Genomic DNA, 21,656 nt, shown 5'->3' with positions numbered 1-21,656 from the left:
CATTTTGTTCTATTAGATTAGGCCTCAGTAACTTTATGAATTATAAGCTGTCAACTACTTTTTCATCTGCTATAGAATATGCTTCTTAGAAATTGTGGCTATAAATAAAACAACAGATGTTTTTTGTTGGCTCTAATAGGAGCTTGAGTAATTTTTTTTAAAGGGCTAGAAGTTAAGCAAATTATCTAAAAGGCTGTTTCAGGTTTCCCCCTGTTGGTCATCTTTTATGTTAGCCTTCTGAAGACATTCATTTTAGCCCATAAATTACTTTTTGGGGCCATTTAATGTAACCTACTGGAAAAACTAGAAAGGGGTTTTCAATACAATTGCTTTCTTTGAGTTTTTTTTTTTTTTTAAAGAGTATTGATTAAATCTCCTACCTATTTATGATTGTCACTATATCATATAAAAAGCAATTGAAAAGGCACTGTGCTAGTAGAAAAAAATCAGACAATAGATGAGGCCATATGTTCCAGATTTTTCTGCCAACAACATGTTGGTAACTTTGGGCAAAACATTTAATGTCTCCGGGCCTCACTGTCATAACAGTGAAGTGGTAGAGGTTTAACTAGATGTTCTAAAGTCATTTATAGTTCTTAAATTCTGTGTTTTAGAGAAAATGTCAAGGAGATCACATGTCCCAACATAACATTACTAAATTTACATTTAATCACAAATTACTTAAAAAATAATTCTATATTATCTTTAGCCACTATGTGTTGAAAATCTGGAAGAAATCACAGGCATCTGGAGAATGACTGGAGTTGGCACCAAGTGAAAATTACTTCAAATATGGAGGGAAGGAAGTTAAATAAATGGGAGAATGGCAACATTTAATTATACTTCACTGGGCTACACTAACTTATAATTTCTAACCCAGGGGATGGGTGGTTTAAAATAGTGTTTTGGTATAAATTTTCACTTTGCCAGAATGAACAGTAAAATTCAAAATGATGAAAACATTTCTGTGACTTCTGTATGTGGATCTAACAAAAGACACCAATTCCATGTTCTTAAATGTATTCCAAAGTTACAGCAGCTATAAATCAGAGAATGTAACTTGGCTTCTATAAATCATGGGGTTGCGGGGAGGAGGAGATCATGAGACTGAGAGCAACATGAAGAGAGAGAGGTGAACTGTCACTACCCTAGTCATTTAGGTCATTTCCTTGAGTCATGATAACAGCCTTGTGAAATACATCAACCTCATTTTGTATGTGGGAAAGAGACTCAGAGGTTTGGTGACTACACCAAGATCACTTAACTGATGTTTGGCAGAGCAGATATTACAACCCCTGTCTGGCTGTATCCAAGGGTCCTTCTCTTGCTACTTCATCTTTGATTTTTTTTTTCTCCTCCCTAAGTTTCAGCATTAAATTGCTAATAAATGCAATTCATTTGGATAGTTTGAGATTTTTAACTAATGCATGCACAGCACTGCTGAGCTCTAAGAGATGATGGGAGGGGAGAGTCCATGCAAAATTAGCTCATGATCTACACAGTGAGTACAAATGTCAGGGATAAAACAGATAAAGGGGCTTAATTAGAAGTCATGAAACTTAGAGGAAACAGCTCCATTTCCAAAACCTCTGTGGGTTTATCCATTCCCCTCTGAGAGTCATTTAATTCTTTGGAAAAGAATACATTCTTAAAAATGTGGTATTTCTGATTACACAAGATCAGAAATAATACACTAAAAACTGCCCTTAGTATCTGAGGCTCTCATTACCAAGAAGCCAATAATAATCATGGCCAACATACACAACATACTTAGTATGTATCAGGCTCTATGCTAAGTTGCTTTACCAAAATTATCTCAGAAAATATAATCTTTCACAACATTATAAGAAAGGTTCTATCATCATTTTCATTGTACAGAGAAGAAAAACAGGCTCAGACGTGATTTGTCCAGGCTCACACAGCTGTACTAGTCAGCACCAGGATTTAACTGATAAGAGATGACCTGGTTTAGAGGACATAAAGGCAGCTCCCTTCCAAGAGATCCTTATGTACTAAATGTCATCCCATGAGGTCCCACAGGGCATATGGTTTCCTTACAAACTACCCCTTTTTGGGGGCAGCTCAGTGCACTACTTTGGACGTTAACTGCCAAAAGCCAGGCAACAAAGTTAGAAAAAGAGTTCTCTAGCCAAAAAGACCTGGAAAGTAGAGAGTTCAAGAATAGCCACTCTTTGATCTATTTCTCTACTTACTGTAATTTTCTTTTTCTAAGATATTCTATGGGATGTTTAGCATATCTGGTCTATGTTTACCAAATGAGAACAGAACCCCTCCCCTTCATGGTGACAACTAAACTTCCTCACTCTTGAAAAATCACAGTAGGAGATAAAGTGTTTCCATAGTCATGCCTTCTAGCAACTTTATTTTGGAAGAAAAGGTGCAGAAACACAAAATAGTCAATGAGTAGAGTTTAGATAAGGAATTAAGGGGAAGAATGACTTTCAGTGCTCTGTAAATAGTGGGGTCTTGCTGTAAGCCACACATGTAATTTTACATTTTCTAGTAGCCACATCACCAGCAAAATCAACAGGTGAAATTTAATCTCTTATTTAGCCCCATATATCCAAAATATAATCATTTCAACATACAATCAATATAAAAATTATTAAGCAGATATGTTAGTCTTTATTTCTCTCTTGTTTTCCGCTCATAGCACATCTCAATTTATAGCAACCACCTTTCAGTGGCTCAGTGTGGCTTTGACATGTGGCTGGTGGCTCCTACACTGAGCAGCATGGCTCTAGAGGATGCCTGCAATTTTTCTTTAGTGTGAACTTAGTTACTTGAAGAATGTGTTAGCTTTGAATTCAAAGATAAGTATAAAGAAAAAAAGTACCATATTCCTTAGATGTTAAGAGGGTCAAATAAGAGTTCTGTGTCCTTTTACTGTTAGCATGTATTAGATTAAAACAGTTTAACTCTGTTGGAAGGCATTTAGTCAAAGTTGACAGGGGAGCTGGGGGCACTGATAGTGTTTGTTATATACTAAGAACCTGCTGGAATACTAGGAACTTGGCATCCTGGCGTTTGTCACAATGCAGGCTGTGGAGTCAGAACATCTTCAGAAATGGCGTGATTAATAACAGTTTCATCTGATGGCTCTCCATCTGCCACTGGCTTCCCTTAAAATAAGCACCAAAAGTATCTGTGCACCTCTCATTAGAGACAGTCTGCTGACAGCAGAAGACAGAAGGTTCCATGATCAGGGAAAGACTTGTATGGTTCAGCTATTAAGTCAGAAAACCGAAGGCCTGCTTAGTTTCACATCTTGACATTATGAGCTGCAATAATTTCATTTATAAAGTTAGTGGTCATTAACATGTCCGATACTGGCTACAAGACAAATGAAAAGAATTTAAAGAGGGCAGAGGTCGAAATATGTACCTAGTATCAGAGGCAGAGGCAGGCACCTTAAGGAGCTGCTTTTTCTTCGATGGCTCAGAGATGTATATAACACAGGAACCTCAAATTCAAAGTCTCTAATACATCCTTTTTCCAGAACATGCAGTTTAATGAATCCATCCCTATAGAACATGGAACCTATTTTTCAATTGTGTTGGTTACAATGTTAAGTGCATCCTGGGCTTCAAACTCCTGCTAAAAAGGTAGCATCCCAACGAGCTGTGGAGGATTTTGAAGCAATTTAGCACCTCGTGCTGTCAGATGTTTTCTTACAACAGGTGCCCACAGTGCTTGCTCTAGTCCTAAAACCTGACTCTAAGTGCATAGACTGTGAAGCTTCAACCCAGCTCCTAATTGACTCTTCTAAGAAAAAATGTGCTTCACAGCTATCTGCTTCCAGTTTGGATCCCCAAGAGAAAACTATGTCTTCTAAAAATTCAGGATGCTATTGTTTTCCCTAAGTATCAAATGTGTTTTAGGTGTCAGAAACTGGAAGTGGCAAGCAGTTCCCAAACTCAGATTATATGATAACATTATAAATAGCTAAAAGGTACTGAATCAAAAATTATTATTCAGGAGAGGCAACAAGAAGAGAACAGGGAATTATAGGCAAGGGAGTTTCCTTTGGAAATGTTAGTTCCTGGGGAACAGAGGCTGTCTACAGTGGATGTCTGAAAAAGGCAATGAGGAGAGGACAGGAAATTAATATTATAGACACGGAGTCTTCTTTGGAAATGACAGTTCCTGGATTTTAAAAGTGCTATATATAGTGAATGTTTGAAAATGTTAAACTACTCTGCAAAAATTATCTAACAAAGGAAGGAAAACATAACTTTCCAGCATAGGAGTAAAAGTATTAGCAGAACATAATAAATTCAAAGTGTAGTACAGCCCATCTCTCCCAACCCCAACTGGCTGTCACAAATACATTACTTCCCTGCAGGGCCTGTCTTTGCACAGCCAGCCAGCCAAAGGGGTAAAAAGAACAACATTAAATTATAATCACCAGCCCTTTGTTCATGGGTTACTCCTCCATGGCTATGTCTGCATTTCCACAGGATTTCTGGCAGACAAGACGGGGTGAAATGTGCGGGTAGGGGGAACTTCATGGCTCTTCCTCTGGATGAAGCAGCTATCAGCCACCTGTTCAGATTGCCTTGTGTTATGTATACTTTTACTTGCTCCTATAATTTAAAATGCTGAAGGGAAAAAAGCCGTAAGATTTTAGGGTAATCTGGGCTTGGCCGGGCCAGACAGCTCTTGCTTCTGTGGTGCTCCCACCTCAGACTGGACCATGAAAGGTCCTGGGATCCTGGTGGCACATATCACAGTAATGGCTGAGTAGGCCCCATAAAGCACGTGTTCCCTCTCCCTGGCGTGGCCACACCCTGAGAAGCATGCCCTGTACCATAGGACAAGTACTAATGTACTGTGTCCCTGCCACTTGCCAGGTAACCAAGTTAGCTACAACTGGCCAGGTGAATGTACTAACCTTCTTCAATAGGGCTAGGGCTAGGCCAAACTGAAAAATAGGAGGCTTGTCTTGAGCACCTGTTTTTTCTTTCCCAAATTTTTTTTTTTTTTAACCCAGCTTGGCATTATTTTTCGTTCTCCATTATCTCACACTCTTGCTAATCACGCCTCTCAATCCATGAGACTGCATAGTGCCTTATGGTCTTCTCTAGTCTTGCCCCACTCAAAAGCTAGCCTCTTAGAGAAGAGTCTATTAAACTCACACTGAAATGAAAAAACAAAAATGAAATGGAAAAATGACCAATGAAGCTTTATGTGTTATATTACAGAGATGTTGCTGATTTTAACAGGGCCTCAAGCCAAATTCTAATTGTAGAATTTCAGGCACACTCTTTCTTGAAAACATAGCTCTTTAGTACTTTGCTGTGAATAAATCACTGAAATAGGTCTAATTAATATCATTAAAATGCTCCCCTCAATAGTGAATTTTGTTATTTTTGCTGTTGTTGTTTTTTATTTTTTTGAGACAGGGTCTTGCTCTGTCACACAGGCTGGAGTGCAGTGGTGAGATCATGGCTCACGGTAGCCTCGACTTCCTGTGCTCAAGTGATCCTCCCACTTCAACCTCCCAAGTAGCTGAGACTACAGGCACATGCCACCATACCCAGCTACTTTTTGTAGAGACGGAATTTCACCATGTTGTCCAGGCTGGTCTCAAACTCCTGAGCTCAAGCGATCTGCCTGCCTCAGCCTCCCAAAGTGCTGGGATTACAGGCATGAGCTGCTGTGCCCAGCATGAATAATGGATTTTGCACAGCTGAGACTAGATGGTCATTCTGAATACCCATGCATGCATACTGTTGGTGCTTCAACAACAATCAACTTCGTAAGGTAACAGAAAAGAAGTATAGCAATATTACCTTGAATTTATGTAGCACTTTAAAACATTACAAAATGTTGCTGGGCACGGTGGCTCACGCCTGTAATCCCAGCACTTTGGGAGGCCGAGCTGGGTGGATCATGAGGTCAGGAGATCGAGACTATACTGGCTAACACGGTGAAACCCCGTCTCTACTAAGAATACAAAAAGACTAGCCGGGCATGGTGGCAGGCACCTGTAGTCCCAGCTACTGGAGAGGCTGAGGCAGGAGAATGGCGTGAACCCGGGAGGCGGAGCTTGCAGTGAGCTGAGATGGCGCCACTGCACTCCAGCCTGGGTGACAGAGTGAGACTCTGTCTCAAAATAAATAAATAAATAAATAATTACAAAATGTTTTTATACTTTTTTTGATACTCAAAGAGAAAAGCAGAGTGGGGTGGTCATAATGGAGAAAGACTCAAATTAATAACCACGTTCAGGCTGTTTTCATTAAAGAACATAAAAACATCTAGTTTAAGGAATCAAGGTTGCTTTGAACTATGCACTATTTTGAATAAACAGATACTTGGTGTTAAAGATTTTTGTGAACACGCCCCTATGAATTCAGCATCCCACTCCTTTCAACCAGGTGCTTCAGTAGAAAGAATAAAACCACACCACAAAGGCAGTCAGTTACCAAGCCTGCAAGGCCCATGGCTCTGTGGTTTTTGAAGATATTATCAGCATTTTAATGTGAACTGTCTTGCAGACCCAAAGCCCCAAATAATCACCACTTTTTGGGAATCTGTAATTTTCCAAATGACAACAAGAGCATTTATGACTCTGTACATTAGAATCTGTTGATTACAAGAGCTATTAATGACAAGAGAATTCCAGTGCTATAGGCAGCAGCTTTTTCACACTGACAGCCAGTATGTTTCACTTTCGCCATCTGATTTCCTTCCAAGTTAGAAAAAACAGTGGAGACAATGAAATAGGCTAAGAAGTAAAATGAAGCTAGAGCTCAGAAAAGCAAACTTAAGTGTTTTCCTCAACTCCCATTATCTTCATAAAATCACTAACTCATTTCCCCACAAGCACTATTTTTGGGGGCAGGACTTCAAGTTAATGCATAGTCTATAAAGGTCACGAAGAAGCAGCTAACAAGTGACATTTGTTTTACCCCACTGCTGAAGCACAGGATGAGGTTGAATCAGAGGCTGACCCAGATAATGATGGTATTGGGATATAGCTTAATGGAGAATGAATACCTCCAAAGACTCCCAAGAGCCCCGAATCACCATTTATTCCTTTACAACACTAACTTCCCTTTATCAGTAAGAGTGGGTTATTTCTTATATTCATGGCATAGAAAAATCTTTATCTGATAAAAATTTTGAGAGGACCAAAAAGTGAGTACTTTGCAAATCAGGGACTGAAACAATTCTCCTTTGGTCATTTTAGAAAATCAGATGCTGTTAAATTTCATCACCTACTTAGAAATCTCAGAAGCTCTAATAAAGCTCTGGAGCAACCCAACGACAAATGTTCCAGGCCATTCTAGATTCATTTCCCTTGAAGGATCTCTCACCAGTAAGTGCAGCCTCTGAGCAGCAGCTCGTCCATTTGCAGGAAAAAAAAAATTGTGGCCTGACTTGTGTCAACTAGGGACAAAGGCAGGAGAAGAATTTGGAGGTTACTCAGTGGAAAATTTAGGAATGAGAATCTGGAACCTTAAGAAACCTTGATTTAATTTAAGATACTGCTTTGTTTGCATCATAAAAAAAAAGAAAGAAAAGAAAAAGACTGTACTGATGCAATCTACTCCCCTGTATTATATAAAATTTTAAGACCTAAAAGAAACACGATTATGGGTATGAACCATAACTAAGCGTTTCCAAGAGTGTCCTCCCTTAAATCACATTAAAATTGTAAAAGTAAGTTACAACTGGTGACGGGCCACTTATCAGTCCATTCAGACCAGCTCCAAGATAACAATGACTTAAATATCAAACCAATATTCCGTAACCCTCTCTTCAGAATTCTTGACATGAGGTCACTTTTTATTGAAGGCTTCGCTAAAATAAAGTCTTTGTAAAGATACCCTTGGGGTTAGAGGCCTAAGATGAAAATACCTTAATAAGATTTCTCCTTTATAGAGAGATTCCAGTGTCCCAGCAATGGATCATTTATTCTTTGGGGGGTTTCATTTTTTATTTTTTGGCAAGTTTGTAGTAGATGATCCCTCTGGTCTTTTTCAAATCTAAAATCCCACGATTCAAAACTCTTTTCAGTAAACTTCCAATTTCCATACTAACTGATGAAGAGAGAGAAGGGGCTTGACCATACAAAAAAATGAAACATCTCAACAGTTTATATGTAAGTTAAGGATGCAGAATAATTCTTTTCTTGGGAATAAGTCTCTCCTGGTTTATCTTTGTATTTGGTGACTGTGCCAGAGAACAGGGAGTTCATAGAGCAATCCTGAGAAGTTTTCTCCAACACTGACTGGTCAACTGATTTATATAACATTCGAGTGTGCAGACTCACATTTACTTGCTGTATTTATGACCAAAGGGCAAACATTTAAAAATCACTCAAGATTCTGGAAAGGTCATAAAAAAAAAATGGGGTCCACAGGAAAATAAAAAACATGACATTTATTAGCTCTTTCTTGGAGTAGATATAGATGCGTTTATAGTTCATTGTTTTCAGTCATCCTCTGACTAAATAAACTTTCCACCTGCTTAGTCAAGTGCTGAGAGAATATGACTACACCAAAGGATGTATGAAGCATGCATTTAATTTATTATAAAGAACTGTAATAAGGCAAATGTGTGCAGCTGGAACTAACTTGTACCAGATTTCACCAGTCCCCAAGCTCATGGTAGACACTTGCAAACACCTCCAGAAGTTCCGGCTGTTTTTAATTAATAGCTCATGTTGGGGGCATCTTGCCTGTGCCTGACTTACTAGAATGTCATTTTATTTAAAATAGGGTTCTGAACCTTAAAAAAAAGATAGATAGATAGATAGATAGATAGATAGATCCCTTTATTTTCAAGTCAAATAAATGACCCAAATAGAAATTTAAGTTTGGCTCTTTTAAAGGCAGCAATATTTCACATTGAATGTGCTCCTGAGGCCAGAGGAAATGTTCTTTCCTTTCCTAAAATTTCTAGCCAAGTACTCACAAACCCAGTTTCTTCCCAAGAATATTTGTTTTTTCATTTCTCAGAGCCTAGTTTAAAAAGGCTGGAACCTTTCACAAGTCAGAATAATTCCATTTGCTAGCTGGCTCTTTCTCCAAGTCCAGCTTGAATCCTATGGGACACATAAATCCTTGTCTGAAATGTAGGATAAGTGTCATGAAACATGCTAGGAAATTGGTAAACCACAGCTCAAAGCATAAATACAAAGATATAAGCGAAATCTACTCTAAAGTAAAACTATGACAAGCAGAAATACCACCAAGCATTAATTCTTTAGCTAAGGCAATAAAAATATTCAAGGAAAAAGTATGTGCTTTATGACAAATCAGGGGAGAAAATAAAAATGCAATGCAGATAAAAATTAGTACTGCTAGAAAAGACAAGGTAAAGAAATGCACATTTGCCCTGAATTACTTAAGCCAGACATAAACTTGATTTTTCCTGTCAAGTACAGTGTCAGGTGCCATCTGGGAAAAAAACAAAACTGGGAGCATCTGAGAAAGGTGGAATCTGAGGGAGAAAAGGCAGAAAAGGGCCTATTTTATAGCTACCATGCCGTATAGCCAATTGCCACTGGATGGCAGCGGGGTTTTACTTAGCAAAGTTGCGAAGAGCATTAGGATTGGTCATTCAGTATCTGCCCTACATGTTCGGCCCCAATAACTCAAGGTTTCAGGGAAATATAAAGTGCTCCTTCCCGCCCCCAAAATTGGGGATCTGTCCTAGAAATTGCAAACCTTTGTTCTGATTATCAGTAAATCCCTTGAAAATTACTAATTTACTATCAGAGTACATTAAATTGGGAACTAAAATTAGAACTTCTAATAACTTCTAGGATTTTGAATTCAGAAAGAAAGCACACATGTGCTCACATTTGCACACACACATCCCTCCAGTTTACTATTGCAATATTATCATCTTGAGCCCAGTACAACAAATTGAAACCACATTTTATTCTACTTTTTCTTGTTAACTTGATGGCTTCACCACACTTTTAAATGCTACACACTTCCCTCCCTCTCCCTTGGCATCTGATCCCTTTTTTTTTTTTTTTTTTGTAAATTCAGTAATCTCACCAGCAACAAGCTTTGCTTTCAATAAGTATATCTGCCAACTTAAACAGCATCTCCTAAGGCAATGGAATAATGAAAGACACATGTAGGTACTCGCCTGTCATCAGATGCAAGCTCACGTCTGCCTGAAATTGGGCCTGTAATTCTGCTGATCCTAGGGTTCAGGACAGCGTGGCTGAGAGTGGTCTAGAATGTGGCCCTTAGTCTAAACAGCAGATGAAGGATGCAAGGGGCCAACCTTTTTCATCCCTGCTGGGCTCTTGACCAGTCATTGCTCTTTAGTTCAAGGGGGAGATGTGAGGGATTGCTCAAACACTTGGCAGACAGAAAGGTCTTAAGACAGCAAGTAGTGAATTCTGCCTCATTCCTGCTGATGAACTTGAGGCAGTGCTTTCCAACCAAGCCCAAACTCATGATCCAACCAGAACATCTCCAAGAACAGTCACTCCTGCACACAGCCAAGGCTCCACCACCCCCAATCGGGCAAGGGTCCTACCCAACTCCTGATCTGAGCCCCTCCTCAAATGAGACAGAGTTTGCTCCTTACCCTCTCATAAGGCAGTCAACTGTGTGCTTTCCTTTGAGGAAATACAAAGATTTTGTTTAAAAACTTGCAAAGTCTGAAGAATGGAAAAGTGTGAAAAGGCTGAAAAACCTGAAAGAAAGGAGTTGCAGTTCTGTCCATAAAAAATGCTTCCTACTTTTTTGCAGCTGGGGTTACCATCAGAAATCAGTGGCTGATTCATCCAGGCCTACAGGAATCCCCTCTTTCCACCCTGCCCCCACCACCTACAGACTGACTTGAGCACCCTTTTATGCCCTTCCTGTAAGTGTCAGTGAGCGGCTTACAAACGTCCAGTGCCCTTAGTTCTGCCAAACAAGTAAAAACTTCAAGAGCTGTGAGGGCTCACAAAGACATACTCGTTATAAAAATTATTATTTTTTTAAAGAAGGAACCTAACAGGGTACACTGAAAAACCAACTCATCAACACAGTTTACATCTTCCACCTTCTGAACTGGCAGCCTAAAAGTCATCTCAAGCACAGTGCGACCAGAGATGCGTTGCCAAGTGTTTTTTTAAGAGGTTTCCACCAGACATTATTAAATTACTATTTCAAAATTAAATCTAGGATCTAGGAATTTTACCTTCCATAATAACAAGGGTGAGAGTAATATAACCACTGTATCCTCCACCTTGAAGAATCTCTTCAGATAGTTGAAGCAGGATCCTTATCAGAAAGCTGTGGCAGTAACCCATTGTGTGCGGACTGGTTTTTATCCTATCTGGAAATCAATCATTGCCCTCCCTTCCCTTCTCCCTTGGGGAGTCACAAAACAGGCACCGAGCACCAGATTAACTTTCCTATGTTCACAAAAGGAAAACACACACACTCTCTTGATTTAAAAGAATCTTCTTAAGGATATGAATTAGGTCTCCTTGAGCTCAGTACTGCTGGTAAACAGGTTCTGAAGTCTCATAACTAATCTAAAGAACTCCAAGAGCACCAATTCAAGCTCCTCAAGTAGTGTTGGTTTTAGGAACTTAGGGCTGAGGACACACAGGCCTGATAACAAAGCAAGGGCCCTCCTCACAGGGTTGAATGCTAATAATAGGAAGTCTCCAACTTACATGTGGATTGTGTTCCCAAAGCTCATTTATAAGTTGGCTGTGCAAAATCCAGAACACATTTTCCCCAAAAAAACGTTATAAATGGTGATTAGGTCCCCAGATTAGACCTCTGAAGCCTGTTTCACTCAAGTGATTTTGCATGACTACAATGGCGATGACTGCAAATGGGCATGTTTTGGTGACATAAAGGGTGATGTAAACTTCAGCAAACAAACATGGAAACCTAACTCACTTATTATAGCTTCTATTATATGTCTAAGTCTATCAAGGCCAATGGAAATAATCTAATCCCCCCATCCCTGACTTTCATCATTGATGTCAGAGGCAAGGAGCTGACAGAGCTGGGGAAATGCAAAGGGCTGGGAGGCAGGTGGCAGAAGAGGTGTGGCAATGCCAGAGAGCAATGCATGGGTTTCCACTGACTTTCCATGCCGGGGCCTGTCTCTAGGGACCCCATGTCCTGTGGCAGGCACCCACTCCCTGCTTCTGCTCCAACAATCTGAGGAGCAGGCAGTGAAGCCTAAGCTCCTTAGACCCCAGAGAGAAAAGAAACATAGTGAACTGGAGAGGAGCAAGTGTTAAGGGCGAAGGAAGACACACACCACTGGGTGTCTCCCGGCTGTTGCCAAGTTGTGCTGCTCACCCAGCTGGCTGGCACACTCACTCATGCTCTCAGCTTCCCGCCATTAAGTTTTTAGCTGCCCTCAAGGCAGTGAAGATTTTCTCTTCCCTTTGGTGACCCCAGAATCCAGCCCAATATTTGGCATACAGTAAGCACATAATAGATGACTGTGAATAGTGGTGGCCAGGGAATTATCTTCAGTTCTTTAGGGGTTCCCAGATGGGTATTCATCCAGTTATTCATTTGCCCAAATAGGCTATGAACTGTCTTCTACATGAAAAAATTCAATGGCTACTTGACTGAGAAAGTATCTATGTTAACGCCCCCCACCCCACCACAAGCAGTCTCCTTTCAAAGAGTACCTGGTAATTGGTGACTATAAACACCTATTAAAATGCAGCTTTATGGGAAGCTAAGTCATTACCATAGTAGCACAGTAGTAGAAGCTACTGGGTTAACAGAATTCCTACAATGGCTTGTTGAATTAACCAATGTCATTTAAGGAAAGAAATAGTTTAGTTAAGAAGTCCAATGCCCAATATGATGCTATTTAAAAATGAAACAATTTAAATACTTCAATGAGTGTTTAACTGGATTTTGTGACAGGACCACTTAGTGCCAGGGTAGATAATATATCCAAGCAGTATTTTAACAACCCCGTACCTCGGGTTTTATAGAAATACAATACACAAAGACCAAGGAGAGATACCATGATACAGAACTGATGGTTGAGAGAGTAAAAATTAAAAAGGGATAAAAGTTGATTGAGTAGAAAAAGCAGAAATAAAAGTTTCACATGCACCTAATTCTACTCTTCTTTGGTGGTTCTAGGAACAAAACCAACTGCAACAGGAAAATGACTCTGAATTTTAAATAATGAGTAAGCATATACTCCTTTTCCTAAAGGAAGAGACAAAAATAGAAGAGAAAGAAGGTATCATTACCGGTAAATGGGCAGGTCTTGACAGAAGGAAATTACACAGCCTGATTATAACAATGCATTTCAACCTCCCTACATAAAATGCTCATGTCTTAAATTCCTTGGTAATATTTATGAAGCTATCTTATTTCCCCTCTATCTCACCTTTTTGAATCATGCTGCAATACTATGTATGAGCCTAATGCTGACATCCATAGCAGTATGCTGGAAAATACAAACATGGTCATCTCCTTCAGAAAATATCTCTTGGTTTATGATGGCCTCACTCCAACCACTCTTCTGTTCAGTTTTTGCTTTTATTATGCTCTACTCATTTAAATTCATCAATATGTTGCTTTGTAACAGTTTACATTTTTTTGCACACATATATAGGTATACTACATAAAAACTGAAACAAATCACATATGAGTCTTCCAATTTCCCTCGTATGACCTCTTTCTTTAGCTGTTACAGTGCTTAGTTCCCAGTGGCGGATAAATAATGTTTGCCAAAATAATTGACCAAACGTGTAATGCCAACAAAGGGCATCAAATGATTATTTGGGTAGTGCCTCATATAAAAAAGCTTAGATTCCAAATATGAACAGACGTAAAGAAAAAATAAGGGCACTATACAAAAGAGTATTGGCTTTATTTATAAATTTGTTAGGGTGTCTACCAACACACACTATCACAAATAGAATACTGATCTATGGAAATCGTAATTTTCTCAAGAATTGAAGGGTGTTTAGATACAGGGGACAATGAGGGGAGGTGTATTTAAGAATCAAAATCTGCTACGCTGGTGTTTTATATTTAAATCTAAGTCATCTTAGTAACTGAATTTATATATCCATCCAAATAGTGGGGAAAACACCATTAAAAAGAACATCTTTGGCCATGCGTGGTAGCTCATGCCTGTAATCCCAGTGCCCTGGGAGGCCAAAGCAGGCGGGTCACTCTTGAGGTGAAGAGTTCAAGAGCAGTCTGGCCAACATGGCAAACCCCAGCTCTACTAAAAATACAAAAATTAGCCAGGCTTACTGGCACATGCCGGTGGTCCCAGCTGAGGCAGGAGAATTGCTTGAACCCAGGAGGCAGAGGTCGTAGTGTATCGAGATCCTGCCACTGCACTCCAGCCTGGGCAACAGAGCAAGACCCTGTCAAAAAAAAAAAAAAAAAAAAAAAAAGAACATTTTCCTAGTATGGAAATGCTTGAGAATTTTCAAAACAAAAAACTTTTTTTGTTTTATCAAACACACCTTAAGGACATTCAATGACTCTGGGGAAATGATGCCGTTTAGGGCAGTCGTCTTTGCATGGTGCCCATGATCTGGAAAAACAGGCCCTGGGACCAAAGGCCAATGTCACCACTGGCCTGTCCCATTTCAGTTGGGCAGGAAATAATGGATTTCAGAGGCTGGAATGAAGGAAAGCCCAAACAAACAACAGAGTTAGAAAAATGTTTTTAGCCTGTAGTCCCAGCTACACCAGAGGCTGAGGTAGGAGGATCACTTGACCTCAGGATGTCAAGGCTACAGTGAGCCATGTTCACGCCACTATACCCCAGCCTGGGTGACAGAGCAAGACCCTGTCTCAAGAAAAAACAAGGCCATGTGCAGTGGCTCACACATATAATCTTAGCACTTTAGGAGGCTGAGGTGGACAGATCACTTGAGACCAGCCTGGGCAACATGGTGAAACCCCATCTCTACAGCAAAATCAGCCAGGCATGGTGGTGCACACCTATAGTCCCAGCTACTCAAGAGGCTGAGGCGGGAGGATCAACTGAGCCCAGGAGGTTCAGACTGCAGTGAGCTGTGGTGGAAAGAAAGGCAGAAAGACAGAAAGAAAGAAAAAGGAAAAATGTTTTCAAAAATCAATCACCAAGCCTCTAAAATGTGTCCAATTAAAATCCACTTATTCATTAAAATGGAATTCTATCTCAAAAATATAATTTTAAGACAGACCATGAGAGCAGCATACCTCCTCTACTCAAAAAACTATTATGACTTAGAGATGAGCCATGACAAATTCAAAACAGAGGGAAAAGTTCCTTATCAAATCACAGATTTCCAAGTCCCTTATCCAAGAGCACCACTGAAAGAATTCTATTTCGATCACACTAAAACTACCTGTAAGAACAGCAAACACCTTTGAGTTTTAGTTCTTCTTTTTACCAATAGGTGGCAATCTTTATTGCTAAGGATTTAGGCAAAGGCTTCGGCTTCAGAAAGACTGCCTTTCCTCTCCCCTCTTTAGGCTCAGCATTTTTTCTCTTACTAATGAGTTATTTGACAGTTAGTAAGCATATAACCAAGATACTTGTTATTTATTAAGCTAATGCAATTCTGGATTTATAAAGGAAAAAGAAGTCCCGGAAATCTTTTTAAAAAGACATACATGGCCAGACGCGGTAGCTCACGCCTGTAATCCCAGCACTTTGGGAGGCTGAAGCAGATGGATCATTTGAGGTCAGGCGTTCCAGACCAGGAGGGCCAACATGGTGAAACCCTTTCTCTAAATTAGCTGGGCATGGGGGTGGGCACCTTTAATCTCAGCTACTTGGCGACCTGAGGCAGGAGAATCGCCTGAGCCCAGGAGGCAGAAGTTGCAGTGAGCCAAGATCGCGCCACTGCACTCCAGCCTGGGCGAGGAGTAAAACTCTGTCTCAAAAAAAAAAAAAAAAACACACACCAAGTAGACAAAGCAAAAGAGACTTTGCAGGGGAGGGGATGGCTAGGCATGGTTTTGACATTATTATGACTTCCAAATAAGTCATAAAGTATAGAATACACCCATACAGCATACTAAAGACTCTGGAATGGCTCACAACCAACTTGTACAGGTAATGAAGACATATAATGTAAAAAGAATAAAGGTGTTTACCAGAAAACATCCTTCAAGGGACAAGACTTATAAATGCAATGGAAACTCTGTCTCAAAACAAAACTTTATTCCAGTGGTCTCTTTGGGGAAACATGTACACAGGTGTTCAGCAAATTCACTGTCACTTTCATTGCAACTGAAGAGAATACTCAATCATGTGTCTTCAAAAGAACTGGTCAGTTCATGCTCACTGACTTATGTAAGCCTCCAATAATTTAACTTCATTTCTTCTTTGGACAGCTTCAAAGAAGGTGAAGAAGAGTTTATTACTACTCTCCATAAAACACTACTTCATATAATTTTCAACTGTTTAAATTGGTCCTTGGTCTTTATTTTCTGTGGCTAAACAATTTCAATTCCTTTCATTTTCTTCAGGTTTAAATGCATCACTTCAGTCTAAAAAGTAATTTTTTTCATGTTTGTCCCAAATGTATTTTTGTTTTTAATTTTTATTTTTGAGGGCCTCACTGAAATCCTTGGCTTGGTAGAGGTCATCAATTCTATTTTACAGATGAGAAAACCAAGGTTAAGTATGCTACCGTCTTTAGGTCACACAGCACATTAGTCACAGCAATTAGGACTAACGGTTAGCCAAGGGCATTGTTCAGAACTCTGAGATGTCCAGCCTGTTTGCAAGTGCTCCACGTAAGCAAGAACAATGAATGGAAAAGAACAAAAGTGCAATGCTGCGTTGGTGATTCTATAACATCAGTAACAAACTCTTTCTCCTATGTATCTCCCACATGCTCATAAGGATCAAAACAGCATATTCAAAACTCAACCAGCTTTGTTTTAAAAAAAGTATATTTGTCTAAATTCTTAAACTTTCCAAAATGTACAACCACTGCTAAATATATTCACGTACAATGCAATAAAGAATTATAAAATATAACAAAGATTTGCTGATATACGTATGTAGTTCAAGCTTTTCCTCCAACTAGGAGGCTCTCTGGATTAGAAAATAAGAGATAGCTAATAAGACCCATCATATATTCCATACTGTATTCTTTTCTAATGTTGAAATCTATTTCTCCTTTTGAAATCAGCGGCTGAGTCTCAGAGAATCAACCCAAAGCAGAGTGACTTGGATGCCTGACTTAATCTGGCAACTAACTGTATGAGTCCCTTTACCCCTCTGTTTTGCCCCCTCAATAACAGAAAAATTACTCCTTGTGCCAAGGGAGGCAGAGAGGTTGATAAAACTGCATGCTACTTTCTTAGAAATTGTCCATGAAACTCATGGAACATGTTATGAGATGGAATATCATAGATGATGTTCAGTTAAACATATGGTTTCTTAACGTCTAGTCCCACAGAGTCACACTACATCTGACAAGTTCAAACAAGTGCATTTTTTCTAAAATACTTGTTGCCTTATAACTATTATTCCAAAACAAAGGAAGAAAACTTCAAATTAACAAGGGATATGACCAGTTAACTATTCAGTGAACAGCAGCATTCATATATTCAGCACGAATTACAATGTGGTTACAGCTAAAACTCATTTTTTTTTTTTTTTTTTGAGGTTTGGAGCAGAAGTTTAATAGGCGAAAGAAAAAGAAAAGCTCTCTGAAGCAGATGGGGGTCCCAGAGAAATGAATGGCCCTAAAACTCATCTTCATACTCACAAAAATGTTGTTACTTGATATAAAATAGGCAGTGAGAGAAAAGTTTTCACAAGGACCACTGAGTAAACTTAATGTTTCTAATTAAAATACCCATAAATAAATCCCAAAGTCTTTAATTATGACCCATTTTGTCAAGAGACTTTCAACACATGATTTTTGCTAAATCCCACCGGGGAAAAAAAAAAGAATTTTCTGTCACTCAAGTCCTGTACCTATGAAAATACACTCCATACAACTGTTTTCTGCATCCAATTCATTTTTCTTCTACCTAACTGAGGGAAAATCAAGTTAAATTATTTCAACTTAAAAAGGTCTTTATATATAAATAAAAAGTCACCGAGGATGGCTGGTTAACGGAATTTTGGTTTGCCCTGGATAAATATATATTGCTGCTTATATCCATCTGCAATTTAATCTTAGTAGAAAATATAATTAATGCAGCCACAGAACACTCTAGATTAATGCTTTAAACTACAGCTGTTTAATCTTCTCATTGTAAGAGACCAGAATACCTAACACTTGATTCTAGAAGAGCAGGAAGTAAACAAGAGTGGAGAGGAAACTGAAGTTACTCAATTGTCCATGAAGCTTAAGGAGCCATTTTACATAGTTCCAATTAAGTAGCCCCCATCACTCTCATTCATTTAATCGTTTCATGGTATACTATTCAGAATCTGCATCCCAAAGGTAACTTGTTTCTGCCCCTGATCCACCAAAATTAATTGAGCAGCTACTTTATGCTGAAGCCCTGGGCTGGGAGTTAGTCTTGATGGTACAGTAGCTTCTTCTGGTTAACTAATTGAACCGTCACTAAAGGAAAAGAAAAGCTGCAACAGATATACTTGTCTGCAGTTGGTTTACACATTTTCTCCAGTGACCATTCTGGGAAAGAAAGGTGCAACTATTAGCACAAATTTGGTAGAACAGAACTTTCTGACTCCAACCTCTTTTAATTCATTGCAACTTCCCTTGAAGAATTTTCTAGGTTATGACCTCCATAGATGGTTCTTCCCAGGGCTGAATTTTCTCTGAGGAAAATCCTCTCATCTAGTTAGAGTTCATAGGAGAGGACACACTTTTTTAAAACAGGAAACAGAACATCAAAACTTTTCAAAGTTTTATGTGTCTAATCAAAGCGGTGGAACAAATCTTTCCTTAATCAAAATTATACTTTAACAGTCAGAGAGCCTAGTAGATTTTACATGTTCAAAAACTAACAACTCTGATACCAAGAACAGAAATACAAGTTATGTTTCACATAATACAGAAGCAAAGGGCTCAAAATGGGCCTTACTCTTTCATCGTGGCCTTTTGTAAAAATTGCGACAGTGGACCAGTGGGATTTCTGGCAGGAAAGAAGTCCCATCAGAGGCTGGCCTTTTTGTGTGTGTGTGTGTGTTTTAAGGACTTGCTTATGCACAAAATTCTTGCTTTTTCCATTATGTGGTGTCTGGGGGAGGGTGGGAAGAGGAAGGCTTCTTTCTATACTTGTAGAGCACTGTAATTTAAAATGAGTCATGGAAAACACAAATGAAAATGTTAACCTCTGAGATGGGGGTCAGCAAATTTTATTCCCGCTTAGATCCAGTTTTCTCTGGCCAACTTGACTAAATACAAACCAGGGGCTTTCCCTGGATAGTCACACTCCAACTTACCCAGACACTGAGGGCCAAGTTCAAAAGAAGGCAAGCTCAAGAAGGTGGCCTCTAGAATTAAGAAATCCTTGGCCATGGCTCAGCTCATGGACAGGCCTTGGGCTATCTCGTTCAACCCAGCATACCTCCCATTTCACAGGTGTGAATTTCTACCTCCCATCACAGCTCCTGGGGATACCCTAACTCCTTAGACAGATAGAATGATCTGTCCTGGTGGTAAGCCATATCACAGTCCCTGACACGGTCTCCTGGGTCCAGTCTGGGAAAGCATTTGAGTTCCTATCTACCCATGGAAGACCTCTCTTCTGGGGCCTGCTGCCTTGCCTCACTGGAAGTCATGCTTCCAATAAAATCATTAAACCTACGTTCATGATTTAATGGAACCACTCAGCAACTAAACTAGGACTTTTCTTTTGGCTTCATACATCATGACTATGATGTGAAGTTTGACCACCATGTATTCTCTGAGCAAGATTCAACTTGAGGCCACGTGAAAAACTTCAGACACTGGATCTATGTTCTAGCCTCAAGTCCTCTAAGTCACAGCTGTTTCTTTCCTCTATGCCAAGATTAATTTTTTTGCCTAACCCATCAATTAAAACACAAATCTTTTTCTAGGTTGGAATTGCTATAAGGAGTACGATTCCATATTCTCAAACTAACAATATTCAAATATCACAATACTTTTGCCTAAATGGAATGAGGACATTGCTTTAACCTGTGATACTTCATATTCTGCCCTTTTTATTTCAAGTAAACTTTGAAAGAAGTTGATGCATTTTATCCAAATGTGTGTGCAAATTGTCACAAATAAGTCTCTGATTTGACACCAATCAAGCATTTTTAATATCTATAAGATTCTTAAATTAGTTTGAAGGTAACTGGTGTCTGGATAAAGATCACAGAAATGTGAGATTGTATTTAAAAGTCTACAATGTACAGGCAACTACTTGCTAAGATTTAGTTAATACCGCCAGAGGTTCCTTTCCTCCTGTAACTCGTCTTGAGGGTGGTACAGTGTGGTGCTGGGAGGAATCCATCCTGAAGTGAGAAAAGCTAATGCAAAGACCTGCTCTTTACCAGTTACTAGTGTTGGACTCCGGGCAAGTTTCTTTTTCTTTCTAAGCCTCAACCTGCAAATAGGACTAAGTGGACTAAGTGAGATTAGGTAGGTAGAGCACACAGCACGCGGTGCCTGGCACAAAGCAAACGTTCAATGCGTGCTTGCAATTGTGTTAGTAAGGAATCACATTAAAGAAATTTCAAATTTTTCATCTCAGAGGTAAAACATTTTATCTTGCTTGTATTTAAGAAAAGGAAAATGTAGCATCTAGATGTAATGAACTAAAAACAGTAATGTAAAACAAAAAAGGCCGGGCGCGGTGGCTCAAGCCTGTAATCCCAGCACTTTGGGAGGCCGAGACGGGCGGATCACGAGGTCAGGAGATCGAGACCATCCTGGCTAACACGGTGAAACCCCGTCTCTACTAAAAATACAAAAACTAGCCGGGCGAGGTGGCGGGCGCCTGTAGTCCCAGCTACTCGGGAGGCTGAGGCAGGAGAATGGCGTAAACCCGGGAGGCGGAGCTTGCAGTGAGCTGAGATCTGGCCACTGCACTCCAGTCCGGGCGACAGAGCGAGAGTCTGCCTCAAAAAAAAAAAAAAAAAAAAAAAAAACAAAAAAAATTGCAACTACCACCTTTTCAGCAAGTCAAAAATTCAGGTAATTATTCAACTACATGCCAGAATAAAGTAACAAAATTAATCAAACATGCACTGGGATTTTACTAAAAATATTAAGTATCAACTCTTCTTTTTAACCCTTATAAACAAAAGATTTTTTTTCCTCTCATTTTAGGAGGCTTTAATTACTATTAACTAGTAGTCATCAGTATTATTAATAGTTACTATAACTATTAACCCCTACTAGGACCATTTCCTTCTCTTAGGAAATTATACATTAAATGTGAGACGATATAATCTGAAGATTACTACTTACAATTGCTAAGTTATAATTTAAAACATTTCAATATGTGAACTAAACAGCATTTAGTGCTGGTGAAAGATGGTCCCTTAGGAGTCCACTGAATCAAGAGACTCGTCATCATCTAAGCAAAACCCTCAACTATATTTTAAATGTGTTCTAGAAAATAGAATGAGTGGGGTTGCCTGGGAGGTAGAGAGTGACAGTGGTTTTGCATTTTGGAAAAAGATCACTGTGAAACTCACCCCATCATTCTCTTCTAGAATATATGAAGGGCAACTGGTCTCAC

The 21,656-nt window shown here is 39.4% G+C and overlaps 1 protein-coding gene across 2 annotated transcripts in view; it reads right to left on the bottom strand.

Annotated features, from left to right (window-relative positions):
* The window catches only part of PIK3R1 (phosphoinositide-3-kinase regulatory subunit 1), an 84,431-nt gene that overhangs the window by 38,647 nt on the left and 24,128 nt on the right, over positions 1–21,656 (bottom strand). The window lies entirely within an intron of this gene.

This window comes from Trachypithecus francoisi, unplaced genomic scaffold (genome assembly GCF_009764315.1).
Source record: "Trachypithecus francoisi isolate TF-2019V2 unplaced genomic scaffold, Tfra_2.0 Lachesis_group2, whole genome shotgun sequence".
Taxonomy (NCBI): Eukaryota; Metazoa; Chordata; class Mammalia; order Primates; family Cercopithecidae; genus Trachypithecus; species Trachypithecus francoisi.
The sequence above is the reverse complement of the archived record's forward strand: the minus strand, read 5'-3'. Positions and strand labels throughout refer to the sequence as shown.